Source organism: Ictidomys tridecemlineatus, chromosome 14 (genome assembly GCF_052094955.1).
Source record: "Ictidomys tridecemlineatus isolate mIctTri1 chromosome 14, mIctTri1.hap1, whole genome shotgun sequence".
In the NCBI taxonomy this organism is placed as follows: Eukaryota; Metazoa; Chordata; class Mammalia; order Rodentia; family Sciuridae; genus Ictidomys; species Ictidomys tridecemlineatus.
Genome location: NC_135490.1, coordinates 4,847,818 through 4,856,655, shown reverse-complemented (window position 1 = coordinate 4,856,655; position 8,838 = coordinate 4,847,818).

Here is an 8,838-nt window from a genome sequence, read left to right as displayed (position 1 = left end):
GCCTGGGAAAGAGGGTGACCTTGTTGACAGACATTTTGAGGGCAGGAAGATCAATGAAAGGCTGCGCTGATCCAGGACGGGAACAGAGTTTCAGTGTTAGGTGGGGCCAGAGCCCTGGGCTTCTGCAAACCTCCCCTCTGGGGCAAGGCTTGGCACCCCCTGCAGCCGCTCTCAGATCTTCTCCCCTGCTTCATTCCTCCAACAAGCCAGGCCCCCTGCTACCCCCAATCAGGATCTCCTTGCCGTTCCCCGGTCCTGAAGTCACCCTGCAGACAAGGCAGAGCCAGGTCTCCCTGTGTCCTGGGGCCTGCCCCAGCGGGTTCTCCCAGTAGAAGGAAAGCTCCGCTGAGAAACGCTGAGATCATGTGATCCCTACGACTGGGCCTTTCCGTGAGGTGACGAGGCTCTCATGCTTGTCCCCTCACTTGCCCCTGGAGGAAGATTCTTGGTGATCAAGGAGGAGGAGAGCCACGTGTGGCATGGAGGAGACAGGCCCTTTGTCAGGGCTGCCCTGGGTCCTGCCGCAGCCTTGCCGTGATGGGGGGGCATCCCTGCTTCTCCACCTGCCGCAGATGGTTCGTGTCCAGGCCCCGCTGCGCGGCACCAGGGAGCGGTGCCTCCCACACGTGGGACGGCATCGGGTCAGGACGGTGGTATCAACTACCTGCTTGCCGATGGTGAGGGCCACAGGCCCAGTGCAGTGACGCCCTTGCCAGGAGGAGCCGAGGTCAGGGCCAGTCCCACCCAGCGGTGGCTGTCAGTGCCTGGCCTGGAAGCTGCATGGTGGGCATCAGCAGGTCGGTTTGCACCTGGCTTGGCCCCTTCTTCTCTCGGTGACTTTGGATGAATTGTTCAATCTGTGAGTTTCGTGTCCCTCGGCTGCCAACTAGGACAGATTTCTACCCCTCAGGTCTCATAAGGACTGATAGGACGATGGGACGATGTCCACCAAGCATGGCACCCGCAGCAGGGGAAGGCCAGGCCCTGAGCCACTTCCCTCTGCTTTCTGTCCCCGTTCTCCAGGCGGCCTTCGCACCCTGCCTGGATTCTCACCGCCTCCCACAGCACCTCCTCCTACCTCAAGCCCCTGCCCACCCGCTGCCGCCAGTTGAGAAATACCTAGGCCCACGCTGTGGCTCTTCTCCCGCTCAGAGGTCCCTGGACACGTCTTCACCTGCCTGAGACATGGTTTTCTTGTCTGTAGGGTGGGAAGGACGACGCCTTCTTTGCACAGTCAGGAGGTGACGCAGCTCACGGGCACCGGCCTAGCTCAAGGCTGGACTGGGAACTGCTCAAGGCTAGACTGGGAACTGCCCTCTTCCCCCAACAGCCCATTCCTCCCCAGAAACCTGAATCCGTAACCCCCAGTGCGACTCTGGAGGTCTCTGGTCATTTCCTGGGCTGGTCACACAGCGGGCCTGTGAGCTGAAGGCTGAACTGATGCTCCCACTGAGTGGGGCAGAGACAGTGCCAGGGCCTGGGCCTGGCTCTGGGGAGGCAGGAGGCTGCTCCCCATCCCAGCCTGCAGGACTAATTGTGCCCTGTACTCAGGCCCCAGCGGCTGCAGGACAAACTCGGAAGCACTGTTCCCCTGTTATTCAGGGAGATGCCCAGCACCTGCCAATTCCTCGTCCCTCATGAGAATCAAGGAGAGGCTGGGAGCTGGGGGTGGAGAATTCAGCACCATGGTCCCAGGTCACTCTGCTTTCTCTGAACACCCTTGAGAGGAAAAAGAAACTGAAGAAGGGAATCAGGATGGGAGGGGGCTTCTGTGGCCCACCCCTGTGAGGCACACATGCACTGTGTTGACCAGTGTCCCTGCACCCTGATGGCACAGCCCTCCCGGAGAGTCCCTGCCAGCTCTCAAAGCCTGGCATTTGACCTCTCGCCTCTGACCTCCAAGCGTGGGCACCAAGCCTCGCCAGCCGGGTGGGGTGGAGGAGGAGAGCTCTGTGGCTGGAGAAGGGCCCTTAGCAGTCACCCCACATGTGGGGAGACACACGTTCTGATTCTCTGAACCTCAGTTTCCCCCCGTAGAGATGAGGACGCTGACGTGGAACCCCTGGCTGGCCTTGGAGCAGTCTCCTGCTGACGTGGCTTGGTCCAGTGGAGCCCAGGGGCTTAGGTGTGCACAGGCTGCTCAGGGCGCTCTGGTGGGGCCCTGGACGGCAGGTGGAGGCAGAGGCTGTGGAAGTCCCTCCTTGAATGGCCACCAGGGGGTGGCAGAGCACCACTGGCCCAGGGGCTAACTCACAGGCTTCCAGCTCACTCTCCTTTTCCGGCTCCCCAGGGACCCCCCCTTACCTCCAAGGTGGACTGTCCACCAGCCACGTGGCGTCTTGGGAAAGCCCGAGGTGGTCTTGGACCCCAGTGACCAGGGCTTTCTTCTCTTGAGTGTTGTCTCTGGAGTAAACACCAGCAGCTTCCTTATCTGCAGGCCTCTCGGCGGCTCTTGGAACTGAGCCGTCGGAGCTGGCGCTGCACTGGACGTGACCTCAAGAGTCCTGGGCCACAGCAGCAGCAGGGGAAGCGTGGGCTCCAGGGTCAGATGGGCATCGAGGCCTCAGTCCCCTCCTGACCCATGGAGTGAGCTGCCTCTCCAGAGCAGAGGGAGCAGAGGGAGGCCGCGCAGCCCTGTGGCCAAGCTGCCCAGAGGCCTGAGGAGGGCAGGGCTGATGGCCCAGCCTCCCTGGGTGGGAGCCCCAAGTGCCCAACCCTGCCCCTGACACCAAGCACCTCCAGCCCCCAGGCCTCAAGAGGGAAACCCAAGGAAGGTCTAGGCAGGTCTGCTTTCTCTCCCAAGGCTGGAGGGGTGCGTCTCTGTTTCCTTCAATGCCCCCACATCAGCCATTGCCTTTCCTAGAAGCCCACACTCACCTCTCCTGTGCTGCAGGCAGGGGCTCCTAGGAGCCATCTTGGGAGAAGGAAGTACCCCTCACCTCCTCGCCTCTCGGGGCAGGCAGGCCACTGCTGACCACCCACTTGTCACCTGTTCCACCGACCTCCACCTAGCTGGTCGTTTGCTGGTGTGTCAAACAGCTCAGTTCCACCCCAGCCTCTCTGCAAAGCAGCTCCACAGGCTCACGCACTGCACCCCCAACTCCCATATCCTGAGACCCTCAGCCGTGGGCAGGGCTGCCTTCGGGTCATGAAGCTGGTGATAAGAAGGCACACCTGGCTTTCCCATGACATGGGAGGACCTGGCATCTGTCCACTGGCACAGCCTCCCTGTGTTTCTACAACACTCCCTGTTTTTTCAACACTCCACCCTGTCCCCACCTGAGAAGACGGGGAGCCAGGCCTCCCGCCCCAGCACCGCCGGCTCTCGGGAGCAGTGGCAGGTGGCACTTTCAGAGGATGAGATTTCAGAAGTAATAAACATTCATCGTCAGATGTTTGGGGACTCATCTACTTCAGTCATTGTGAAAACGTGTATGCTACCTCAATAAATGACAGGATTCTGAATCCCGGAGCGCTTACTTGACTTTGGGTATGGCTGAGCCTTTAAGAACTTTATCAACTGAAAAAAACGATTGATCCAAGGTCAGAACTGCCTAGTCCATCAGAGACGGCCACACCTGGCATGAGCATGCCTGTTAGCGTAACAGCTCGCTCTTTTCTTTGGTGGTGCTAGGATTGCTCACACTAAGCAAGTGCTCCACCACTGAGCTGCATCCAGTTCAGAGGATGTTTTTATAAGAACAAATTTCTGTTAAGAGAGATGGTAACTAGGCATAAACTGATACCAAGGACCATACAGAATGTGCCAATATGATCAAAGTCAGCAGTCTTCAAATTAACTGAGGCTTCAGGAGGCTGGTTGAGACCTTGCTGGGCCGCTGGGTGGAGGGGGAGGTCAGCGCCCACTAATTCATGGAGGGCCTTTTAAGGAAGGGTGGCCTGATGGCTGCCCTCCACATTAAATATGGAGAGAGGCGATTCAGCAGACCCTGTGCTATAGAACACATGCATCATGCAATTTCATGTCTATGAAACTGGAGTATATACTGTGTGTGTGTGTGTGTGTGTGTGTGTGTGTGTGTGTGTGTGTGTGTAAATTAAAGACTCCTTACAATAAAGTCAGTATTTGGTTATAGCTGTTCACACTGGCAGACACCTGGTCATCCTTCTGTCTCTCGGCACCCACCAGCTCACCTTGGTGAGAGCTTGGTGCAGCCTCCTGCTGACTTGGATTGGTTCTTGGTTCTTCCCTCTGTTCACAATTTTACCTCTTCAATGAACCATTTAGAAATGTATTTTCTAGGTAGGTATTACGCTTAACCTAAAGGGCCAAATTATTTACTAGATTTCGAGAGTGTTTTTAACGACAACTGGGGGAGTCGTCTTTTCTTAGGTCCTTGTAAATTCCAGCTGCAACAAGGTCAGGCACCCCATTCTCTCACTGCCAGCACCCTGCACCCTGTCAGCAACCACCCTCAGTGGTTCTGAGGCCAGAGCAATCCATCCCAAGGGATTTCCTTTGAGAAAAATGAAAGGAGAAGAAAGAATTAACAAGATTTTAGTTCCTTATTATAAACATGCAAGAGCAACAGTTTCAATGATCACTATTTGGAACCAGTGGCATGTAACATTAACTAATTACATTCACTAACATACAGTACAGAAGAAGGGTTTTCAATTCCTTGAAGATTTTACTGACTCCACTCATACCTGGAAAAGAGATCAAGGGAAAACAGCAATATATTTAACTAGCAATCATAGCACACTATGGAATCACCTTTGTAACTTTTTGAAACTTACTAAAATGTTTCTTGATTGTGCCACTTTAAAAATAATCTACTGACTGTGGACTATACAAAAACCTTTATATGATATTTAATCTGACATAACTCTGATTAAGCTAAATGTGAACTGTCCTGTCCCAAATTCATATTTATTATCTATTTGTAGATTTGAGTATCCATTTGTAAAATCTGTATCTATTAAACGCTGTTTAAGTGTTTAATATGTGCTGAGAATTGCCAGTTTGGGGAATTAAAAATTGGGACTAAAGTCTCTGCCCCTAAGTTATCTTGTATGCTGTGTCTGTCCAACAGAAATACAATGGCAAGCGCATAACCAATATTAAATTCTCTTCTAATTACCACTTTGAAAAAGTAAAATAGGTAAAAATAATTTTAATGTATTTTAATGTATTGTACCTACTGAATATAAAGATCAATAGAGTATTTAACATTGATTGTTCTTACTTTTCAAAATCTGGCATGCATTTTGCATAGGCAGCACCTGTCCCCTGCCCAGGGTTCTACAGCCCTGGGGGACTGGAAAGCTGGCTAAGGTGGGTGTGAGGTGGCTCATGCTGGAGAGCAGCAGGGGGAGCTGTAGGTGGCACTCGCCCACTTAGTGGAAGGGGGCTATGGGGGTGGTGAAGACAGAGAGGAAGTGATGGGGACAGGAAGAAACCACCAGGTGGCCTGGCTAAGGCCACAGATGGCAGGGTGGCAGAAGACAGCCCCAGGCATGAGGCCCAGGGCAGGGGATCACCAGGGGACCACCTGTGGGAACGAGACTGTGGGAGCTGCACATCTCAGAAGCTCAGGGGTCCAGAGATGAGTGACATGTCACATGCGGAACTAGCCACAGCTCCAGATGTCCCAGCCCCCAGCAGGGCCTTTCTGTACCCGATGCCTTAAGGCTGCGTGTAGTTCAAGCTCCAGTGCCAACTTCCTGCAGACCACAGCTGACAGTTGTCAAATACACCAAGAAACAAAGTGACACAATAAAGTCAGAAACCACCTAGAAAGAGAGGGTGCAGGGATAGGGTCAGTAGGGAGACACAGTCAGGACTGCGCATCCAATGACATCAGGAACGCGTGCCCGGCATTTGTTCTGATCTCACACCCTTTATTTATTTCAACTGCTAGAAACAGAGGAGGGGACGAGATCCAAACACAAAAAGAATAACGATATTAGCACATGAGAAGAGGGGGACACATTGTTTAGAGATGTAGCCGATTTCACAAGGTCTGCTTTGTGTCACATGCTCATGAGACCACCATACCAAAAACCTAAAGCAAAGCATCCTGAGCTCCAGGGTAAGGTGGAACCCACTTCTGGGCACATACGAGCTAAGTGAAGGATCGGCAGTGGAAGGGACAGCCCTGACACAGTTTTGGACAGCTCAGCACCCAGCTTCCCACTGGACTTCTGGGGTTGCCACTGTCACAGCACAGAATGGCTGGGGTCATCAGGGTGGCTCAGGACAGGCTTTATGTAGGCCACACCATCTCATCCTCACGACACTTCTGTGAGGTTGGTACCAGCACATTACCTCCTTTCTACAACCACGGGAACAAAGCCCAGGAACTGGGGCACTCGCCCAGGCAGGTCCTCCGGTGGCGGGCAGGCAACAGAACAGGGATTCCAGCCCAGCGGCCAGGCTCCGGAACCCTGCTGCACCCAGCCAGTCCTCCCTGTGGCTCCTCCACAAATGAGGTCAACAGAGGAATTATAAAGAGCCACGTTTGACCATCTGAACAACAAAAAGGCCACTATTTAAGCTGCAGTGTCATGGGCAATGGGACCCTGCTGTGCTAATACCTCAGAGGTCCCAGAGGCTGTGTCCAACCCCACCCCCACCACATCTGGGTTGAGCTAGTAGGCCCCCAAAGAGCAAATTGGCAGCAGAGGAAGAGCAACCCTCGGCCAGGTCCCTTGTGCACCGTGCCTACTCTGCAGAAGTCTGAATAAGCGGTGGCTGAGGCCACAAAGTCAGCCTGGGTGCAGCAACCAGTCCCTGCAGGAAGGTACCAAAGGCTTTCTTTGACTCCCTAACACCTTTGGCTTTGCTAGAGACTTTGCCTGGTTTTCTTTGCACCACAAATAGGAACCTCTGGCAATGGCTGTCCTGGTTTACGCCTATCAGGGAGCCAACATTCAGTGGGTACTTGGGAAGCGAATGCAGACTTCTGGGGGCACGGGTAGAACCATAACTTACCACTCCTCCGAGAACTTGAAGGTCACTGTGGCTGTGCTGTAATTTTGCCTGACTTCCTACTGAATCAACCTTCAGCATGACTAAAACACTCAGGGTCACTCCAGGGGAACTGGACTGCACGAAATCATCAGACAAGAGACAGAGAGACCTTTTTCTTTAGGGTCCTGTGATGGCTCCTTGGATTGAGAAGCCATTCCAAGGAGGCAAGGTTTCGGGGATTGAGTCTAGCTTCATGTTATGTGCTGTCAGCAGGTTGACTGCCCTCTAGGAAGGCCACACCCAAAGGCAGACAAGAGAAGGGGACACACAGAGAGTTTCCATGGAACATTCTATCCCAAACAGTGAAAAGGGGTAGTATTACAAAGGAATAGGTGAGTGTAGCTCAACCCCACGGTGACACGCCTACACCTGAAGACATACCCTCAAGCTCCTGGACCAGGATGTCATCCAGGTCACCACAAAATGTAGTTACTGGTCAAAGCCTCCCGCTCCAGGATGGAAGATGCGAATCACTCGGAGTGGCACCCTCCAAACTATCACAATTCCATAGTGAAAATTATTGAGGATAAAACCTGATCAACCAAAGCAAGCAGATAACAAAATTATAATAAAACTCCTAAAATATTTACATCTCACAGATGTACTCCAGGATTTGGGGACACATGCTTTATCTTCTGCTGATATTTGCTAATTAGAAGCTTGAGACAAAAGATTTCCTATAATTATAGTAATCTTTCATTGATATTTAATTTGAAAGTGCTCTTTAAGAATGTAAAAATGTCAGTTCTTCAAGGTAAATCAGGTTCTTTACTGTTTCCATTGTACAGACAGATGACTCAATATTCACCAGTATTTTCCATTCTGGCCAGGGATAAATTGCTGAGGTGAAGTTGGTTGGAGAAAGGATCTTCTCTGCCATATTCCCTGTAATAGATGGAAAAAACCTATAAAGGATGGGTGCCGGTAATAAAGAATGAAAGGGGTCCTGGACAAGAGGTTGATGGTTCATAAAATCACCAAAAACTGACCTTTGACCCAAATACAAAGTAACCCAGGCATGGATAAAACCCAATGGAAACATGGTCCTGGACGCTAGAAAATGTGTGATATTCTAACAATCATGTGTTTAATTTCCAAAATACATTAGACCATAATGGACAATAACCTACTGGTCACTGGTGACGCGTCCTGCTCCCCACATGTTGAAGTAGACATTAGAGAAGCACACCCAGGCAAGCAGATGAAGCAGGTTTATTTTAAAAGGGGTAACATAGACTGCTCCCTGCGAGGGAGAAGGGGCCATAGCTGGTATCCTGATCCCAAGAAGGGAAGTGTTCTGCCTTTTATATGACCTAGACTTCCTTTGTTCTCCGGCCTTTTCCCCCTTATCTTTCTCCTTTCTGCCCAAGTGACTAGGCCCAGGAATGCTTGGTGGGATGGCCCAAAGGTGGCAAACAGTGGGCTGAAGGGGAAGGGCAGGATGGTGTCCCAGGACACATTAATTACAACTTCACAGCTCCCTGTAGGGAGGGGTAACTCCTGGGACAGGTGACCTTAGCAACAGGTAGGAGCAGGGCAGGTTCTTGATAAGGGTGGGGAAGGCTCTGAGGAATTAACATTTCAATCCCTCAGGAGTCTCCAACTTGCCCTGATTCCATCTGACCCGACTCATCTATCAGTCAATACTGATTGGCTGCCTAATTCTGGCTTCAAACTGATCTAAGGACCCCTCACCTCTGTGCCGAGCCCTGTGTGAGTCCTCCTTCATTCACCTAGGCAGAGGCTCCTTCCTCTCTGGCCTGCAGGAGAAGGTAAGGATTCCATCCAGTTTGTCCAGGGAGGCTCCAGCAGGTAATCCCTCAGGCTACCCAGAACACACT